Genomic DNA, 19,863 nt, shown 5'->3' with positions numbered 1-19,863 from the left:
ATAATGGATTACACAGAGAGTACTGTCAGACATCTGTCCTAAAGCAACATGTCTAATATCACCATAATGGATTACACAGAGAGTACTGTCAGACATCTGTCCTAAAGCAACATGTCTAATATCACCATAATGGATTACACAGAGAGTACTGTCAGACATCTGTCCTAAAGCAACATGTCTAATATCACCATAATGGATTACACAGAGAGTACTGTCAGACATCTGTCCTAAAGCAACATGTCTAATACCACCCATAATGTATTACACAGACAGTACTGTCAGACATCTGTCCTAAAGCAACATGTCTAATATCACCATAATGTATTACACAGAGAGTACTGTCAGACATCTGTCCTAAAGCAACATGTCTAATACCACCCATAATGTATTACACAGACAGTACTGTCAGACATCTGTCCTAAAGCAACATGTCTAATATCACCATAATGGATTACACAGAGAGTACTGTCAGACATCTGTCCTAAAGCAACATGTCTAATACCACCCATAATGGATTACACAGAGAGTACTGTCAGACATCTGTTCTAACACAACATGTCTAATACTGAGACGAGCAGAGAAGCTACAAGGACACTCATGATTCCCGTATGTATGAAACATCTCAGATCAGGAGTGCTGATCTAGGATCAGGTCCCCCTGTAATCCTGTTCAGTATGTGTTAAATTAATGAAATCTAATGCATGAATTAGTTGTGTTACTAATCCATCATGTGACTTTGTGTTAAGGTTTAGAGAACACAGAAGAACGAATTAGTCCACTGTGACATTTTGACAGAGATTCACGCTAAGCTTTAGATAAATCAAATTCATTCATTCTCTACGAATGCATTTGATTTCAGTAGGAACTGTGAGTTGCACACACACACACACACACACACACACACACACACACACACACACACACACACACACACACACACACACACACACACACACACACACACACACACACACACACACACACACACACACACACACACACTTCTGAGTTGAGACCCATGTAGGGAGTGACTATCAGTTTATATATATTATAAATGGTTGTATTTCCATCTCAAAGTAGTTTATCCTGAGACTAGTTCATACAGCACGACTAGATGTTATTGGAAAATGTAGCAAATTCATTGAAAATGTGAAATTCATATCTAATTTACATTATGTATTCACACTCCTGAGTCAATATATATTAGAGTCACAGCAGTGGTTACAGCTGGGAGTCTTTCTGGGTAACTTTGTGGGTAACTTTGTCAAGGTTCTGGGTAACTTTGTGGGTAACTTTGTCAAGGTTCTGGGTAACTTTGTCAAGTTGGTAGATGATAATTGCTAGATAAATGCATTTTCATGCCATAGATTTTCAAGCCGATGTAAGTCAAAACTGTAACTTGGCCACTCAGGAACATTCAATGTCATCTTGGTAAGCAACTCCAGTGAATATTTGGCCTTGTGTTTTAGGTTACTGTTCCACTGAAAGGTGAATTTGTCTCCCAGTGTCTGTTGGAAAGCAGACAACCATGTTTTCCTCTAGGATTAGCCCTAATTAGTTTATTTTTATCCTTAAAAAGACTCCCTAGACCTTGTCAATGACAAGCATACCCTTAACATGATGCAGCAACCACGAAATATGAAAATATGGAGTGGTACTCGGTGATGTGTTGTGTTGAATTTGCTCCAAAACATAACACTTTGTATTCAGGACAGTTCATTTATTTGCAGTGTTACTTTAGTGAATTGTTGCAAACAGGATACATGTTTTTTTACATGTTTATTCTTTACAGGCCTCCATCTTTTCACTCTGTCATTTAGATTAGTATTGTGGAGCATATTATAATGTTGTTGATCCATCTTCAGTTTCTCCTACTACAGCCACTCTGTAACTGTTTTAAAGTCACCATTGGGCTCATGGTGAAATCCCTGAGCGGTTTCCTTCCTCTCCGGCAGCTGAGTTAGGAAGGTCGCCTGTATCTTTGTATTGACTGTGTGTATTGATACAACATCCAAAGTGTAATTAATAACTTCATGCTGAAAGAGATATTCAAAGTCTGCTTTTTTTATTTTGACCCTTCTACCAATATGTGCCCTTCTTTGCGAGGCATTGGAAAACCTCCCTGGTCTTTACAGTTGAATCTGTGTTTGAAATTGATTACTCGACTGAGGGACCTTACAGATAATTGTATGTGCGGAGTACAGAGATGAGGTAGTCCTTCAAAAATCATGTTAAACACTATTATTTCACACAAAGTGAGGCTTGCCATAACAAATGGGTTGATTACTTATTGACTCAAGACATTTCACCTTTTTATTTGTAATTCATTTGTAAACATAATTCATAACATAACACTGTGACATTATGGGGTATTGTGTGGAGGCCAGTGACACAAAATCTCAGTTGAATCCATATTACATTCAGGCTGTAAAACAACAAAACGTGGAAAAAGGCAAACGGTGTGAATACTTATTGAAGGTACTGTAGTTAACTAGGCCGGGATTCAAATCAGATGCACTTTCAACACGTACACAGCACTTAACATAGGCCATTTCTACTTGAACCTCCATCTGCAGAGTTAACCATGAATGTCATCGCTGTGAACATTTGGGATATTGCCTTTGAAAAAGGTGCATTGTTGGTTGTGCAATGCACTTGTTGGTAACATAACAATCTCGGCCCTAGTTAGTTAGTAGGTTTGGTATTAGTTAGTCACAGAGTATACATTACATTAAATAAATGATGATAGTACTGAACAAAACATCAAAAGCAAAAATGTTTATGTATATAAATACTGAATACCCCTGTCATGGTAGACAGGTTGACATGTATTCCTATCTATGTGTTGTGTTACTGTGTAGGGAGTGGTTCAGGAGGGGCCAATTTGGTCCACAGGCAGTCCCAGAAGGCTGGCTGCAGAGCCGCGTCCTGGGGCCAGTCCAGGTAGGTCCTGGGGCCAGTCCAGGTAGGTCCTGGGGCCAGTCCAGGTAGGTCCTGGGGCCAGTCCAGGTAGGTCCTGGGGCCAGTCCAGGTAGGTCCTGGGGCCAGTCCAGGTAGGTCCTGGTCTTGACCAGCCTGGCCAGGCGGTGGTGGCCAGACAGCTGCCTAGGGGGGTATGTCCTCCAGGAAGACCAGGATACGGATGTCCGTGTGCTCCACCAGCAGATGACGGGTGGCCAGTCGCAGCTCCAAGGAGCACCAGTTACTGCGCAGGTAGTGACGACTCACCAGACCCTGAGCGTGGCGGCTGCCGTAGAGGCCGTCTGTGTTGTTATCCATGATTTCCTTCCCCAGCTGGAAGTCCCTACTGTGCAGACAGAGACACAGGAAGGGAGGCCAGGCAGCAGCTACTCCAGCACCCAGCGCTCATCTCTACCACTGTATGACACAAAAGCATCACAGTAGTAGCTCCCTCTGGGGTTGGGCCTCTGCACCACCTCTTCTAGTCAACTATGTGCAATGTGGCAGAAGGCCAGCTGATGGGGCAGCACCACCAGTATGAAGCGGAGCAGGTCTAGGGAGGTGCAGATGAACAGGACAAAACACACATCCAGGGAACAGTGGGCCTCCGAGTACCTGCGGAAGTTCTGGATACCATTTTCATTTTTGCATGTCATCTCCAGCTCTCCCTCGATCCAAAATATGACCTGGACATGTTGCTGTCTCCTGGCCCAGTTGTCCAGCCAGGCATTATCACAGATGCAGTGCAGGTGAGGACCAAAGAACTCCATAAACCTCAGGAAGGTGAGGGGCTCTGGAAAGCTGTCCAACATGCTGAACTCCTCTATAGCATGACATTTAATCACACTGAGGGACTGCAGGTCTCTGCTCAGCTCCTCCTCCAGAGTGAGGATCTATTCGATAAGGTTCAGGCTCTCCAGTCTGGATAGATTGTGGAACATGATACCCAGTGTCAGACACCTTAGCTGCACAAGCCTGTTCAGGTCACTCATGTCCACAAACTCTGGTGAGAAAATCAACTGGAACTCAAACTGGAACTCAAACTCCTGCAGGGAGGCGAAGTACTTTGCAGCAAAGTGAGACCCACACAGGAGATATCTGTCATGGCCTTGAGGTAGACAACTGACTGGAAGAATGGTCTCCAGCAGTCTTGAAGATCACATTAGATGGAGTCGTGAGCTGAAGGACAAAGTCTTGTTTTGGGGTGCTGTCCATGGTGATGTTGAGAGTAAGGGAAGACACCAAATATATGGTGAGATTTCAACTTGTCTGTGACTCACTAGGAGGAGGAGGAAAGTCTAAATATATGTTATTTAGGGAGGTGAGGTGGACGAATGCAGATGTTTATGACTGGGTTATATTAAAGTTTTAGGGTTTCCATGCTGTGTAGGGCAAAGAAACTGAACCTCAGTTTACCATGTCCCTTAAATAGATTTTATTGCATTTGAAATCCAGCCATTTCAGATTTATCAAACAGAACTGTTCTGAGGTGATGTTTGTGATGTGAAAGTAACACAAGGCAAGTCTCCTCAGCCATGTGACAGGACCCCCGGAGGGTCACAAAGGACATTGAGCTCATATTGATATTGAAATGAACAGAAACCTCCATGTCGTTTAGATTCTTCAAATAGTAGATCAAGCTCAAATCAACACTGTCCTCAACACCAGGAGAAAGGTGGATGTTGAGCACCTGAAGTCCATGACAGTTTCTCACTGCCGATGCTGAATGGTTCACCGTTTTAAGGTTCCAGAAATCAAGTCTCAACACTGTTTCACAAACAGACTCAAAATGAATGCTTTTCTTGTTGAAAAGAAAAGGAACGCAGTATACTGATACCAGACTGAAGAAGCTGTGTCTATGGCTCATCAATGCTTGGCAAACTAAGATTTGAGATGTTTTTAAAGCATCCAAATGCTCCATCGTCTAACCGGCGAGGATCAAGAAATGAAAACCTCACCCCTTGAAGACGATGGAAATAAAGAAGTACATAGTCTATTGGTAAATAGCCCACCCATTTTCACCTACCTCATCCCCACAGTTTTTATTTATTTACTTTTCTGCTCTTTTGCACACCAATATCTCTACCTGTACATGATCATCTGATCATTTATCACTCTAGTGTTAATCTGCAATATTGTAATTATTCGCCTACCTCCTCATGCCTTTTGCACACATTGTATATAGACTCCCCTTTTTTTTACTGGGTTATTGACTTGTTAATTGTTTACTCCATGTGTAACTCTGTGTTGTCTGTTCACACTGCTATGCTTTATCTTGGCCAGGTCGCAGTTGCAAATGAGAACTTGTTCTCAACTAGTCTACCTGGTTAAATAAAGGTGTTCTCAACTAGTCTACCTGGTTAAATAAAGGGGAAATAAAAAAATAGGGAGTGGCCAGCATCCCCTTCATAATCTAATCTACTCTAATTGGGCCCCCTGTGGAGCTGCACTATAACTGTGTAATGGCCTGGAATAGACATGGCATGTGACAGACACACACACACACACACGCGCGCACACACGCACACGGCTGGCCTACCATTGGCTGATCTGACACACACCACATACACACACAGGGTGATACTTGATCTAATCTGATGGGAGTCATGAGGTGGAACAACAGGTCATTATTAAAACCAACACAGCACTACTTACCTTCTGGAACCAACACACTACAGATGTTCAGCAGGCTAGTGGTTTTAGCTTTAGCTAGAATCTCTCTTCCAATGTTTTTATTGTCATTTTTAAAGATCTACAGATTTCTTTAAAAAAAGTTCATCTTATTTGTCCTTGTTCTCATTCCCCAGGAGAGAGGAAAAAATGATCAGACTGCCAGCTATAGCATGACAGTAAAGAGCAAAACTGTTATTGTGATGCTTTGAAACTAACCAACAAAAGCATTTGTTGAGGTTTCTTCTGTGTGTCCTTTTATACAGACAATGAGATGACTGATTTAAGGGGAGCAGGACATCCAGTCTGCACACATTCACACACACCTCCTACAGATGTTGTCAACCACAACCAGTCAGTCCCACAGCCAGGTTATCAGACTTGTCTCAGCATGGAAATGAAAGGCTGTGAGAGAAAGAGAAGGGAAGAAGAGGGGTGAAACACTCGGCCTTCAAGATTTCAGCTTTCAGCGTCATTCCATCCACTCTCCGCTGGTCCACAATTAAGGTGGCACGTGACATTCCTCTGAGTGTGTGTGTGTGTGCGGCATGTATGTGTGTGCCTGTGTGCGTTCTCAATTCTCTCTCTCTCTCTCGGGTTTTAATGGCGGGGCTGGGAGTGTAGGCTGGCTCAGGGATACATCAACAGAGAGGTGCTGAACACTGTCTCATCATCATTATTATTACTATTCATCTTCACAAGAGCCTTTCAGATGCTGCCAGACACACACACACACACACACACACACACACACACACACACACACACACACACACACACACACACACACACACACACACACACACACACACACACACACACACACACACACACACACACACACACACACACACACACACACACACACACACACAGCAGCATCAAAGTGCCTCTATTCTGGCTAGGCCCCAACACCAGATGTTGAGGGTTTGGTCATAAAATTAGAATTTCCCTTTAGGCTTTATATGAAGAATATAGGCTACATATTGTACAAGGGATGTATTATATATCTGGGAAGCTGCATCCCAAATGGCACTCTATTCCTTATACAATGCATTACTTTTTACCAGAGGCCAAGGGAACTTGTCAAAAGTAATGCACTATGTAGGGAACAGGGTGCCTTTGGGACACAACCTATATCTGTGTCTATGCAGCAGCTTTGTTCACGCAAAACAAGCAACCCACCAAACAACCAATCAATAAATCAATCAAAATGTCTGCCCTAATCTAGAATTTATGTAGCTTCCCAGGGGTAGCTTCGTCACTCTGACAGTGCATTATCCCAAAGCTATTCTTGCCTACAGTACTCCAGAGAGCAAAGTCTTTCTTTATAGCTTAGACAATAGTATTATTTAACCTCTGAACCCTTCTGACCTCAGACTGCGTGTGGTGTGTTTTGAGCTGTGTGTTTTGTGTATGTGTAGCTGAGATGGTGATAGTGAGCTAGGCTTTAGCTCAGTGGGCTAGCACAGTCATGAGTCATGCAGATGACCGGTAATACATGTCATTCACATTGGGTATAAAGATGTTGTGTGTTTGTGAGAGAAAGATGACCCCCGACCCCCACAATGTAGAGAGTATTTCTGGAACAAAGTCGGTGTAGGTGTTTTTCTGTGTGACCACGAGGGAGGAGTGTGTCAACGTGCGAGGGAGAGAGGGAAGTAGGGACGAGGGATATAACTTTCTGTGAGAATGAGGGAACACACACACACACAGGTAATGAGGGTAACATTTGAAGCACCTCAAAAAGGCACAGCCTGTTTGATGGGATTCAGAAAAACTCACACACACACACACAAACCGAGGAACACGATGGAAAATTAGAGCTTCCGGAAAAGTCATTAGTGTGTGAAAATGTCAAGACTGACTTTAAGCTTCCCACAGCTCACTGGACACACACCTCTTAAACAGACACCACTGACCTCACCTTCCAGAGAGGGGGAGAGGAGGAGAGGAGAGAGGCGAGAACGAAAGAGAGAAACAAACCATCAGTTCATCAATCCGTCTTCTCCTCCGGTCTTTCTCTCACACCATCAGTTCATTGTTGAGACCTTGTTAATTGTGCCAGTCGGTTTCATAAAATACCTACTGCTTCGCCACACACACACACACACACACACACACACACACACACACACACACACACACACACACACACACACACACACACACACACACACACACACACACACACACACACACACACACACACCACTGTGGCTTGGTCATGAGTCAATGACAGTAATGTCTGTCTCTAAATGTCAGCTGTCTTTCTATTCAAATGCTGCTGTCTGCTAGAAAAACATAATGAAGGTCTGTCTGTCTGTCTGTCAAACAAAGAGGAAAGACACAAGGACAGTTTGTTTTGATGGAGTCTGGCGGGCTGCATGTCTGTCTGTCACAAGGACAGTTTGTTCTGATGGAGTCTGGCGGGCTGCATGTCTGTCTGTCACAAGGACAGTTTGTTCTGATGGAGTCTGACGGGCTGCATGTCTGTCTGTCTGTCTGTCTGTCTGTCTGTCTGTCTGTCTGTCTGTCTGTCTGTCTGTCTGTCTGTCTGTCTGTCTGTCTGTCTGTCTGTCTGTCTGTCACAAGGACAGTTTGTTCTGATGGAGTCTGGCGGGCTGTCTGTCTGTCTGTCTGTCACAAGGACAGTTTGTTCTGATGGAGTCTGGCGGGCTGCATGTCTGTCTGTCACAAGGACAGTTTGTTCTGATGGAGTCTGGCGGGCTGCATGGCTGTCTGTCTGTCTGTCTGTCTGTCTGTCTGTCTGTCTGTCTGTCTGTCTGTCTGTCTGTCTGTCTGTCTGTCTGTCTGTCTGTCTGTCTGTCTGTCTGTCTGTCTGTCTGTCTGTCTGTCTGTCTGTCTGTCACAAGGACAGTTTGTTCTGATGGAGTCTGGCGGGCTGTCTGTCTGTCTGTCTGTCACAAGGACAGTTTGTTCTGATGGAGTCTGGCGGGCTGCATGTCTGTCTGTCACAAGGACAGTTTGTTCTGATGGAGTCTGGCGGGCTGCATGTCTGTCTGTCACAAGGACAGTTTGTTCTGATGGAGTCTGGCGGGCTGCATGTCTGTCTGTCACAAGGACAGTTTGTTCTGATGGAGTCTGGCGGGCTGCATGGCTGTCTGTCTGTCTGTCTGTCTGTCTGTCTGTCTGTCTGTCTGTCTGTCTGTCTGTCTGTCTGTCTGTCTGTCTGTCTGTCTGTCTGTCTGTCTGTCTGTCTGTCTGTCTGTCTGTCTCAAGGACAGTTTGTTCTGATGGAGTCTGGCGGGCTGCATGTCTGTCTGTCACAAGGACAGTTTGTTCTGATGGAGTCTGGCGGGCTGCATGGCTGTCTGTCTGTCTGTCTGTCTGTCTGTCTGTCTGTCTGTCTGTCTGTCTGTCTGTCTGTCTGTCTGTCTCAAGGACAGTTTGTTCTGATGGAGTCTGGCGGGCTGCATGTCTGTCTGTCACAAGGACAGGTTGTTCTGATGGAGTCTGGCGGGCTGCATGTCTGTCTGTCTGTCTGTCTGTCTGTCTGTCTGTCTGTCACAAGGACAGTTTGTTCTGATGGAGTCTGGCGGGCTGTCTGTCTGTCTGTCTGTCACAAGGACAGTTTGTTCTGATGGAGTCTGGCGGGCTGCATGTCTGTCTGTCACAAGGACAGTTTGTTCTGATGGAGTCTGGCGGGCTGCATGTCTGTCTGTCTGTCTGTCTGTCTGTCTGTCTGTCTGTCTGTCTGTCTGTCTGTCTGTCTGTCTGTCTGTCTGTCTCAAGGACAGTTTGTTCTGATGGAGTCTGGCGGGCTGCATGTCTGTCTGTCACAAGGACAGGTTGTTCTGATGGAGTCTGGCGGGCTGCATGTCTGGCTGTCTGTCTATCTGTCTGTCACAAGGACAGTTTGTTCTGATGGAGTCTGGCGGGCTGCATGTCTGTCTGTCACACGGACAGTTTGTTCTGATGGAGTCTTGCGGGCTGCATGTCTGTCTGTCTGTCTGTCACAAGGACAGTTTGTTCTGATGGAGTCTGGCGGGCTGCATGTCTGTCTGTCTGTCTGTCACAAGGACAGTTTGTTCTGATGGAGTCTGGCGGGCTGCATGTCTGTCTGTCACACGGACAGTTTGTTCTGATGGAGTCTGGCGGGCTGCATGTCTGTCTGTCTGTCTGTCACAAGGACAGTTTGTTCTGATGGAGTCTGGCGGGCTGCATGTCTGTCTGTCTGTCTGTCACAAGGACAGTTTGTTCTGATGGAGTCTGGCGGGCTGCATGTCTGTCTGTCTGTCTGTCACAAGGACAGTTTGTTCTGATGGAGTCTGGCGGGCTGCATGTCTGTCTGTCTGTCTGTCACAAGGACAGTTTGTTCTGATGGAGTCTGGCGGGCTGCATGTCTGTCTGTCTGTCTGTCTGTCTGTCTGTCTGTCTGTCTGTCACAAGGACAGTTTGTTCTGATCGAGTCTGGCGGGCTGCATGTCTGTCTGAAATGGTTTAATAACTTGTTGAATGTCATTTACATGATTTTAGATGGTGACTATCTTTTCCATTCATCTGGAGGAATGTTTTGATGGAAACTGGCAGACAGTTGTACAAGGTTGAAATGGTTTGCTGTTGCGCATGCGTACGTGTGTGTGTATACGCTTCTCTAAACCCAACATCTCCTATCAGCCCCATAGAGCCAAATGACTGACTCATTTACATTACATTTACATTTAAGTCATTTAGCAGACGCTCTTATCCAGAGCGACTTACAAATTGGACTCCAACTCCGCACTTAGAGGAACATTAGGAGTTTACGTTAGGAACACTGGGAGCCAACTTTCAGTCACAACAAAGTCACCAGCTTGACATATTTAAAGCTTTTCTCATGTAATTAGAGTCAGTTATAAAACCTAAAAACACAAACGCTAAAACCCCAGGTGAATTTAGTCTTTCTACCAATTTTTAGTTTTGACGTTGAAAGCAATAAGTTGAAGCATATTATGCCATATTAAAATATCAAAACAATTCCTGTCTGATGTCTTGGGAATTCCTCCGTTTTGCGAAGCTCAGCAGAGCTTTAGTTTCAGTGGTGCTCGTCTAGTGAGAGCAGAGATGCCTCATATGGTGAGTCTTCACTCATTCATTTCATTCCTTATCTTATCCCTCCCTCCTTCTCTTTCTTCCCTTTGTCTCAGGGGGAGAAAGGGTTCTCCCGGACGGCTTCAGTCAAGTGTCTGCTCATCTGATCTGAATATGTTCTATTTAAGACAAGTAAGGCCTCGCGCACACGCACACACACGCGCACACACACACAGTGTATTAATGGGTGGAACTCTTTCTTCCTCTCCAACTCAGCCACACACTTGCATAAAAGATGTCAGGCCTCGACACAGACACAGACCCTTTACTATGTGCCACGGTGTCCACTCAGCACCACACGGTAAATCACAGGACTATGTAATAACAGGTAGCCAGCACTCAAGTGTGTGTTTTCTTTCTAACAGGGCACTATATTTCTACTCTTCACAAACTACTACTAGAGGTTCACAGATCTCCTAGGACCAGTCTTTCCCAGCCTAAGACACACTCTTTCAACACTTCTGGTTTTTAGAGGCAGACCAAAGTCACACATTTAAAGGGATAGTTCATCCAAAGCACCGTTTAAGGTAATACATAATTTCATGTTTGGTTTATTCACCTGGCCAATGTCTCCGAAATACAACTTTTGTTCATATTCGTGGCAAAAAACCCAATGTAAGCCAATATCAACGATATTAGCATTTCTGCGTTTCATGTCTAATTCCACGTATTTTAGATGAACTCTCCCTTTAAGGCAAGGTCAGGGTAAATACCAGCTCTTACATCTAGAATGCATGTGTTTGAGTGGATGTGTTGGAGTGGATGCGTGTGTTAGAGTGGATGCGTGTGTTGGAGTGGATGCGTGCGTTGGAGTGGATGCGTGCGTTGGAGTGGATGCGTGCGTTGGAGTGGATGCGTGCGTTGGAGTGGATGCGTGCGTTGGAGTGGATGCGTGCGTTGGAGTGGATGCGTGTGTTGGAGTGGATGCGTGTGTTGGAGTGGATGCGTGCGTTGGAGTGGATGCGTGCGTTGGAGTGGATGCGTGCGTTGGAGTGGATGCGTGCGTTGGAGTGGATGCGTGCGTTGGAGTGGATGCGTGCGTTGGAGTGGATGCGTGCGTTGGAGTGGATGCGTGCGTTGGAGTGGATGCGTGCGTTGGAGTGGATGCGTGCGTTGGAGTGGGTGGATGCGTTGGAGTAGATGCGTGTGTTGGAGTGGATGCGTGTGTTGGAGTGGATGCGTGTGTTGGAGTGGATGCGTGTGTTGGAGTGGATGCGTGCGTTTGAGTGGATGCGTGTGTTTGAGTGGATGCATGTGTTGGAGTGGATGCATGTGTTGGAGTGGATGCGTGTGTTTGAGTGGATGCGTGTGTTTGAGTGGATGCGTGTGTTTGAGTGGATGCGTGTGTTTGAGTGGATGCGTGTGTTTGAGTGGATGCGTGTGTTTGAGTAGATGCGTGTGTTTGAGTGGATGTGTTTGAGTGGATGTGTTTGAGTGGATGTGTTTGAGTAGATGCATGTGTTTGAGTGGATGCATGTGTTTGAGTGGATGCATGTGTTTGAGTGGATGCATGTGTTTGAGTGGATGCATGTTGTTTGAGTGGATGCATGTGTTTGAGTGGATGTGTTTGAGTAGATGCATGTGTTTGAGTAGATGCATGTGTTTGAGTGGATGTGTTTGAGTGGATGTGTTTGAGTAGATGCATGTGTTTGAGTGGATGCATGTGTTTGAGTGGATGCATGTGTTTGAGTGGATGCATGTGTTTGAGTGGATGCATGTTGTTTGAGTGGATGCATGTGTTTGAGTGGATGCATGTGTTTGAGTGGATGCATGTGTTTGAGTGGATGCATGTGTTTGAGTGGATGCATGCGTTTGAGTGGATGCATGCGTTTGAGTGGATGCATGCGTTTGAGTGGATGCATGCGTTTGAGTGGATGCATGCGTTTGAGTGGATGCATGTGTTTGAGTGGATGCGTGTGTTTGAGTGGATGCGTGTGTTTGAGTGGATGCGTGTGTTTGAGTGGATGCATGCGTTTGAGTGGATGCATGCGTTTGAGTGGATGCGTGCGTTTGAGTGGATGCGTGCGTTTGAGTGGATGCGTGCGTTTGAGTGGATGCGTGCGTTTGAGTGGATGCGTGCGTTTGAGTGGATGCGTGCGTTTGAGTGGATGCGTGCGTTTGAGTGGATGCGTGCGTTTGAGTGGATGCGTGCGTTTGAGTGGATGCGTGCGTTTGAGTGGATGCGTGCGTTTGAGTGGATGCGTGCGTTTGAGTGGATGCGTGCGTTGGAGTGGATGCGTGTGTTGGAGTGGATGCGTGTGTTGGAGTGGATGCGTGTGTTGGAGTGGATGCGTGTGTTGGAGTGGATGCGTGTGTTGGAGTGGATGCGTGTGTTTGAGTGGATGCGTGTGTTTGAGTGGATGCGTGTGTTGGAGTGGATGCGTGTGTTGGAGTGGATGCGTGTGTTGGAGTGGATGCGTGTGTTGGAGTGGATGCGTGTGTTGGAGTGGATGCGTGTGTTGGAGTGGATGCGTGTGTTGGAGTGGATGCGTGTGTTGGAGTGGATGCGTGTGTTGGAGTGGATGCGTGTGTTGGAGTGGATGCGTGTGTTGGAGTGGATGCGTGTGTTGGAGTGGATGCGTGTGTTGGAGTGGATGCGTGTGTTTGAGTGGATGCATGTGTTGGAGTGGATGCATGTGTTGGAGTGGATGCGTGTGTTGGAGTGGATGCGTGTGTTGGAGTGGATGCGTGTGTTGGAGTGGATGCGTGTGTTGGAGTGGATGCGTGTGTTGGAGTGGATGCGTGTGTTGGAGTGGATGCGTGTGTTGGAGTGGATGCGTGTGTTGGAGTGGATGCGTGTGTTTGAGTGGATGCGTGTGTTGGAGTGGATGCGTGTGTTTGAGTGGATGCGTGTGTTGGAGTGGATGCGTGTGTTGGAGTGGATGCGTGTGTTGGAGTGGATGCGTGTGTTGGAGTGGATGCGTGTGTTGGAGTGGATGCGTGTGTTGGAGTGGATGCGTGTGTTGGAGTGGATGCGTGTGTTGGAGTGGATGCGTGTGTTTGAGTGGATGCGTGTGTTTGAGTGGATGCGTGTGTTTGAGTGGATGCGTGTGTTTGAGTGGATGCGTGTGTTTGAGTGGATGTGTTTGAGTAGATGCATGTGTTTGAGTGGATGCATGTGTTTGAGTGGATGCATGTGTTTGAGTGGATGCATGTGTTTGAGTGGATGCATGTGTTTGAGTGGATGCATGTGTTTGAGTGGATGCATGCGTTTGAGTGGATGCATGCGTTTGAGTGGATGCATTTGAGTGGATGCATGTGTTTGAGTGGATGCATTTGAGTGGATGCATGCGTTTGAGTAGATGCATGCGTTTGAGTGGATGCGTGTGTTTGAGTTTATGCGTGTGTTTGAGTGGATGCGTGTGTTTGAGTGGATGCGTGTGTTTGAGTGGATGCGTGTGTTTGAGTGGATGCGTGTGTTGGAGTGGATGCGTGTGTTGGAGTGGATGCGTGTGTTGGAGTGGATGCATGTGTTGGAGTGGATGCATGTGTTGGAGTGGATGCGTGTGTTGGAGTGGATGCGTGTGTTGGAGTGGATGCGTGTGTTGGAGTGGATGCGTGTGTTTGAGTGGATGCGTGTGTTTGAGTGGATGCATGTGTTTGAGTGGATGCATGCGTTTGAGTGGATGCATGCGTTTGAGTGGATGCATGCGTTTGAGTGGATGCATTTGAGTGGATGCATGTGTTTGAGTGGATGCATGTGTTTGAGTGGATGCATGTGTTTGAGTGGATGCATGTGTTTGAGTGGATGCATGCGTTTGAGTGGATGCATGCGTTTGAGTGGATGCATTTGAGTGGATGCATGCGTTTGAGTGGATGCATGCGTTTGAGTGGATGCGTGCGTTTGAGTGGATGCGTGTGTTTGAGTTTATGCGTGTGTTTGAGTGGATGCGTGTGTTTGAGTGGATGCGTGTGTTTGAGTGGATGCGTGTGTTTGAGTGGATGCGTGTGTTTGAGTGGATGCGTGTGTTGGAGTGGATGCGTGTGTTGGAGTGGATGCGTGTGTTGGAGTGGATGCATGTGTTGGAGTGGATGCATGTGTTGGAGTGGATGCATGTGTTGGAGTGGATGCGTGTGTTGGAGTGGATGCGTGTGTTGGAGTGGATGCGTGTGTTGGAGTGGATGCGTGTGTTTGAGTGGATGCGTGTGTTTGAGTGGATGCGTGTGTTTGAGTGGATGCGTGTGTTGGAGTGGATGCGTGTGTTGGAGTGGATGCGTGTGTTGGAGTGGATGCGTGTGTTGGAGTGGATGCGTGTGTTGGAGTGGATGCGTGTGTTGGAGTGGATGCGTGTGTTGGAGTGGATGCGTGTGTTGGAGTGGATGCGTTGTGACGGCCCTGAATTTTTCTGAACCGTCTCAGTGCAGCTCCTTCCAATAGGGCGCTTTCCCTTTAATTCCCAATTAAATAGCCAGTATCAGCTGCGCAAAAGTGGGGTTGTGAAGGAGACGTGAATGAGGATGTGTTCAACCCTCAGTTCCGAAGCTTCTCTATTCCGTTTGTTTTGTTGCCGTTAAACGTGTGTTTTGTAGCCTAAGAGAGTTTACCCAGGATCTGATCCACTCTTTGCGTCCCTGGACTACACCTCTCCGTTCTTCGTGGCCTTTCTCCGCTGGAGATCTATTGGCGGATTGGATTGTCTGACTGACCGACTGACTACCACCTTTTTGTATACGGTATTTCATTTGTTTGGATGTGATGTATACTGTGATTTGTGTAGTTAGTGGTAGTTGAGGACTTAATTAAGAGTTGATCCGCTTTAAGGTTCTGTGGTAAAGTAATTGTTATATTGATTGTATGTTTAATACTGGGTTTACGCTACACGGAACGAACGGACAAACATTGCGTGACAAAAGTCACTTGAGTTCCCTGAACTCTACCGGGCAGGACTCTTTTTAGGCCCGAGGTACAGGACATTTCTGGAGGAACCAGAACTCATTGTGATATTATTATATATGTGTGTAATCATTGTTTTTGCTAATACAACCCACGCAACAGAATAATTGTTTTTGAAGTTCTTTTCAATGTTTTAAGGGTTTATGAAAAGTTTATTTCCATCCTGACTTTTACATACGTCCTTTGTATTGGTGTAGACTTGACGGACCAGATGGGACTCATTCCCACCCAAACTAAAAGGAGAAACTAATGTTTTCTCTGGTAGGCACAACCTACCTGGCACCCCTATAAATAATAACCTCAAGTCAAAACCGTTACATAAAAAATGGCACCCCAGATGGGACAGCTCAACATTGAGAACTAACCAAAGCAAATATTTTGTGTGGAATTAAAACAATGGATTCACCCCAAGATAATGTGCTCATCCATGTCATACCTGTCAATGGGAATACACAGGGCCATTCTGACCATCAAGCTGACAATACAAATCATAATGTGAATGGAGATAATGGAGTTGCTTTGGGCCAGAGCCCTGGGAATCTGAATGCTCGGCCTGAGCCACAGGCCACAGGAGGTCTAACCAGTTACTCACTTATTGACATGGATCTGTGTGGAAGTACTGAGCTAGCCCTCCCTCTGACACCCAACCTTCCTCCATTGTCTGGTTTATCTCCAGAGGTTGTAGTCTTACAACTTCAAGGTGACATCCTTGATATTCGTCGGACTCAACAACATCTCCAAACTCTTATCCACCATAATTTCAAATGTCTGAGGGAAGAGCAACAACAGAGTGCCATGGAATTCAGAAACTCACTGAGCACTCTAACCCGCACGCTGACAGAGCTCAGTGAGAGTGGAAGACGGGAAATTACTGGTGCCCTGGACAGGCAGTTTGACTACCAACGAAACCAACTCACTGCCACTCTCCAATGGCGCCTGCAACATCACCACACTGAGGTCCTCAAGGACGTTAAATCTGTTTTTTCTCCCATGGTTAACACTGTAGGCCACTTGCAGAGAGAACTCTCTAATTGTGTTAAAATGTTGGATGACGTGTCTGTGGACATGGCCTCCATTAGGCACAACTCCTTACACAGAGTTTCTCTGGTGTCCACTTCTGTTCAGACCACTGAGGGCCAAGCTGGCACCTCTGAACAGCCAAGACAAGGCAATGCTACAGTCATCACTGTCGATGGACTGGTTCGCTTGGGACAGCAGTTTGAGAAGGACAGAGAATGCCAACAGCAATATGACCAGAGAAAGAAACAGACACCCAAACAGTTGCTCAAGACAGACCATCAACAACAGCCAGAGTCTCCAGCCAAGACCTCTCTCATGTTCTGTTGGAGATGTAGCCAAAAGGGACATTCTTCAGCTACATGTCCAAGACCGTATCAAGTAAACCCTTCCAGAAACCACAAATCACAACAGGCCAACACACCTAACTCTCTTCGCAGCAATGACCATCCTTCTCTGGGTGCTTTAACCAGAGCTGAAACCCCAAGAGTCACTGCCTACGCCCCCATCGACATCCCCATCCTTTCAGTTAATACCGCACCAATCAGAAGCTAAAAAGTTACATGATTGGGGTTCAAATGTGGCACTCTTCTCTGCCGTTGCTCCGGTACCACTAACCCTTGATAATCCTTCTGACGATCTCCTTTTACAGGCTGTGAGAAGAGCTCAGCTGGAACAGCCAGAGGAGTTACGGCTGTTGGAACAGCTGCAGAATAATGCTGATGTATGTACTTCAAAGCTAGGACGCACCGGGCTCCTGAAGCACAAAATATTCCTTACACAGGAAATGCCGATCAAGCAAAAGCCATATCGTTTGTCCCCAGCGAAGCTAATCATCCAAAAGGGACTCATAAATGATATGTTAGCACAAGATATAATAGAACGTTCCTCCTCTCCCTGGGCTGCTCCTGTTGTCCTCATCCCAAAAAAGACTGGTGGTCTTAGATTTTGTGTGGACTATAGGAAGACCAACAATGTTTCTCAGACTGATGCATATCCTCTTCCTACCATCCATGAGATCCTGGAGTCATTGTCTGGCGCTGTTGTGTTCACTACCCTTGACCTCAATAGTGGTTATTGGCAGGTTGAGATGGACCAGGAAAGCAAGGACAAGACTGCTTTTGTCTGTGCTGAGGGCTTGTTTTCCTTTAAGGTGATGCCCTTTGGATTAAAGAATGCCCCTGCCACTTTCCAAAGACTCATGGAGATTGCGTTAGGTGAGCTCAAAGGGAAGATCTGTTTCGTCTACCTGGACGATATAATTATCTACTCTCAGAACAGAGAAAGACACTTTCAAGATCTTCAAGCAGTGTTGGACAAGCTAAGAGAAGCTGGTCTGACCTTAAATATGAAGAAGAGCAACTTCTGCCAAACCTCCCTGAAGTTCCTTGGCCATATTGTGTCTTTCGACGGCATTCATGTGGATCCTGAAAAGACAAAGGCTGTACAAGACTTCCCTGTGCCAACCACACTCAAGGCCCTTCAACGGTTCCTTGGTATGGCTGGATGGTACCATCGGTTTGTGTCGAACTTCTCCCAGGTGGCAGAACCCCTCAACGCGTTGAAGCGAAAAGGAGCGAAATTCCAATGGACGGCAGAGTGCCAGACTTCCTTTGAAACCCTGAAACGACATCTCGTCACACCTCCCATTTTAGGTCATCCCAACTTTGATTGCCCTTTTGTTGTTTACACTGATGCAAGTGATGTTGGACTTGGTGCTGTCCTAGTCCAACAGACTGGACTTGGCACTGAAGAAGTGCTAGCGTTCGCCAGTCGGACATTGAATGGAGCAGAACGGAACTACTCCACAACAGAGCAAGAGTGCCTTGCAGTGGTCTGGGCTTTGGAAAAGTGGAGGTACTACTTGGAGGGAAGACACTTCACTGTGGTCACTTACCATTCCTCCCTTGTGTGGGTGTTCAAGACCAACAAACCAAGCACCAGACTCATAAGATGGGCTCTACGGTTGCAAGAGTTCACATTTGCAGTGGAATACAGGAAAGGAAAATACAACACTGTGCCAGATGCCTTGTCCAGAGCTCCTACTTGTGATAACGGTGGCCCTGATCTTACATGTGCTACTGTCCTGTCAAGCAGTCGAGATTCGCCCAAAACAGACTTTCCCATCTCTGATGAGGCAATATGGAAAGCTCAACAGGATGATCCAGAAGTACAGGCTTTGTACCAGACTATCCTGGAAGATGGAGAAAAGATGGTCAATCCTACCACAAAGCTGACCATCATTGAAGATAAAGTCTACCGAGTCGTACAACTACCTCACAGAACACTCTACCAAATGTACATACCGGACACTCTACGCCTACAACTGCTTCAACATTTCCATGAAGACCCATTAGCTGGTCATTTGGGCAGGTTCAAAACCTACAAGCGGTTGCAAGCGTTACTCTACTGGCCACATCTGAGCATGGATGTGAAGTCACACATCCGAAATTGTCAGGTTTGTCAAATGTACAAACCAGAAGGTAGAAAGCCTGCTGGCAAGTTGCAGCAAACGGTGGTTACCCGACCTTGGGAAATGTTAGGAGTGGATTTGATGGGTCCATTTCCTAGAAGCTCCAATCAGAATGTGTACATGCTTGTTTTTGTTGATTATTATTCAAAGTGGGTGTAACTCTTTTCCCTGCGTCAGGCCACAGCAAGGACCGTCTCTAACATCCTTACGAAAGAGATCCTGACTCGCTGGGGAGTGCCTGATTACATCCTGTCTGATCGAGGTTCCCAATTTGTCTCTGATCTCTTTGAGGAGACCTGCCAAAGATGGAACCTGAGACAGAAGTTGACCACGACCTATCACCCACAGACCAATCTCACTGAGAGAGTAAATCGAACCTTGAAGACAATGATTGCTTCCTATGTAGGGACGCAGCACAAACACTGGGACAAGCACCTTCACGAGTTTCGATTTGCCCTGAATTCTGCTGTGCAAGAGTCCACTGGAGTCACACCTGCAGAGCTGAACCTAAGTCGTCCTCTCAGAGGACCCTTGGATATGGTGCTACAGCCCCAGCAGCTTACTCCAGACGCTGCTTGCTATGACCAGGTAGGCCATCTCCATGACTTGAGAGCTCTTGTCTCAAAGAACATGATCCAGGCTCGACTCAAGCAGAAGAGAAATTATGATAAGAACAGACGAGACATGCAGTTCCAGCTTCGTGATCGGGTGTGGCTTCGCTCTCATCCTTACTCGAAAGCTGAACAATTCTTCT

At 46.3% G+C, this 19,863-nt stretch overlaps 1 long non-coding RNA gene and 1 pseudogene across 1 annotated transcript in view; both read right to left on the bottom strand.

The window, feature by feature from the left end:
- Positions 1-2,834: 2,834 nt before the first annotated feature.
- Positions 2,835-4,049, bottom strand: LOC124021616 (annotated as a pseudogene).
- Positions 4,050-5,839: 1,790 nt separating this feature from the next.
- The window catches only part of LOC124021621, a 50,959-nt gene continuing 36,935 nt past the window's right edge, over positions 5,840-19,863 (bottom strand). The window contains exon 3 of the long non-coding RNA XR_006836261.1: positions 5,840-6,036. This is a non-coding gene — a long non-coding RNA (uncharacterized LOC124021621). The remainder of the gene's footprint in view (positions 6,037-19,863) is intronic.

This window comes from Oncorhynchus gorbuscha, unplaced genomic scaffold (assembly GCF_021184085.1).
Source record: "Oncorhynchus gorbuscha isolate QuinsamMale2020 ecotype Even-year unplaced genomic scaffold, OgorEven_v1.0 Un_scaffold_1144, whole genome shotgun sequence".
Classification (NCBI taxonomy): domain Eukaryota; kingdom Metazoa; phylum Chordata; class Actinopteri; order Salmoniformes; family Salmonidae; genus Oncorhynchus; species Oncorhynchus gorbuscha.
The sequence above is the reverse complement of the archived record's forward strand: the minus strand, read 5'-3'. Positions and strand labels throughout refer to the sequence as shown.